The sequence below is a fragment of the Pinus tabuliformis genome, chromosome 5_2 (assembly GCF_031772625.1).
Source record: "Pinus tabuliformis cultivar Carrire ecotype Pingquan chromosome 5_2, CPIR1, whole genome shotgun sequence".
Taxonomy (NCBI): domain Eukaryota; kingdom Viridiplantae; phylum Streptophyta; class Pinopsida; order Pinales; family Pinaceae; genus Pinus; species Pinus tabuliformis.
This window is the reverse complement of record NC_142306.1, coordinates 957,078,536-957,080,716: the sequence shown is the minus strand read 5'-3', so window position 1 is coordinate 957,080,716 and position 2,181 is coordinate 957,078,536.

The following is a 2,181-nucleotide window of genomic DNA, read 5'->3' as shown; positions in this document are numbered from 1 at the left end:
TATAATTCCATGATCAAATTATTCTGAGAGTGCACCTTTGTTTGAAGTAACGCTGCACTGGAGGAAGGGAAGGAAAGCCAGTCAAGCCAAAAGCTAAACCATCTTATGCTACAGCAGTTGTTTCTGTTCTTGATCCAGTCATCAATGAAGCAGCAGAGGCCATTCTCTGTGCTAAAAATTGCAAAACTACCCATAGCTCAACATGTGAAAGACTTAGTTTGTTTCTACAAAAACATGAGATAGTTACTGTAGAAGATGTTCACTTGCTGCCACTGGTTACTGTAGATATTGCAAAATTGAAGAAAACGCATTTGCCACAACAATTTAGGAAAAATGCAAAACAAGAAAAAACATCAAACTTTAACTGCATGATCTGGCCAAACGAAGACAAATTTTGGAAAAATAAAACATGGGTTTTTTCGGCAATAGGGTCAATTAGATAACCAAAAAATTGTTTTAAGGAATTTGAAGCGGTTTGGGAGATCTCCTCAGTTATTTGAAGCCCATTTTTGCAGGCCGTGAGAGGAAAAAACGAAATTTGAATTAATTAACTGACAGTTGATTTAATTCTGCTGCTTCCGATTTGAAATCAACGGCATGCTGATAATTAACCGTTTGCTGATTATACATCTCCCGCCTCTTGCCACCCGTCTGTAACTCATTAACACCTGCTCTACCACTTCTCGTTTAACAACAAGATGGTTGAATACGACACTGTTTGAACGGTTACTTAAATGACATGAGTGTTTCAGATTCGGAAGGAAGGACTCTTAGACAATTAAATTCAGAGGTTATTAATGAACTGATAGACGTGGCTTTTCCTCACCGAAACTCTCCACCACGTCTCCCACCATGCCTCACGCCTTCCGTTTTTTAACTCGTACATCGTTATGCCAAGGTGCCGTGGTCTATTTGATTGAATCTTTTGCAGCTCTATCTCTGTATTTTTCGGTTGTGGCTCTTGATGTGGCTCAAGGAATAAATTATTTGCACAGTAAATTGATCAATATGCCGCAAAGATTATTTCTGAATGCTGACAGAATGATCCAAATCTACGGCCTTCATTTGGAGAGCTTGTGATTGCTGAAGCTGCTTGTTTCACCTCTGTGAGAAACATGGCCTTGTCCTTTTCACTACAATAAGAAGCTGTAAGTATCCAGATATGGATAAGATGATATGCTCTGAGAAACCTTAGAGCTACTGTTTGGTCCGAGTTTTCTTGAACATGAGCTATGGCTCAGTATATGCGTACCTAAACTAAAAACAACTAAACTGTATTAAAGGAAATGTAGAAGACCATGGCTATCTCATTCAACAACTATCAAATTTTGGGAAACGGTTTCTTGAGAATTGTCAAATCCAAAACAAGTTTGAGTGTTGCAGTTGTTGGTTTGCAGAATAATCCTCTGTATATACAAAAAAAATTCAAAACTAATGGTTGGTTTTCTTTTAGCTATAGAATGCAGATCTGTTCCGCAGCTAACCGGCAATTCCACAGCCATTTTCATACTTTTGTAGGTTACAGGTGTTGAGAGACGAAATGAGCCACATGGGTAGCTGGGAAAATATCAGTACATGGATGGTGTCATATCCATTTGATCCAAGTCAATGAAAAGACCCTGGTCAAAGGGAAGTCAAGGTGTGTGTTATCACTAAGTCGTGCATGTCAAGAAAAAAAATAATAATTTTGAATCAATGAAATGAATAAGTTATTTGCTCACTTTTTTGAAGGTATTGATTAATTTTGGACTGATAATAAAAATGAATGGCTAAATTTTTATTCAAGATTTTTAGCTATAGAAATTGTGCATGTTCCGCAGCGAAAGTCATTTCGCAGCTGTTCTCCAATTCCGCAGCTGAAAAACCTCATTGTTCAAATCAACCTAACTTTCTCATATGAAATCAGATTTTGATGATTCAAGTACCATTGGAAAGATCTCAACAAGATCTACACAATGAGAAATCCATCATTAGAGTTTGAAATGGTAAATAATGAAATAAATTTTTGAAAAGAAGCAACATTCAACTTGAGGCACTAATTCCAAAGCAGGTATAAATTCTTTTGATTTTTCCTTTGAGAGCTTGTTTCATTAATACAAATTTTTAGTTTTGTGTGTAAATATCATAACTAGAGAGATTGATCACTTCTCTCGTTTGATAATCTTACATTCTATTGCAGAA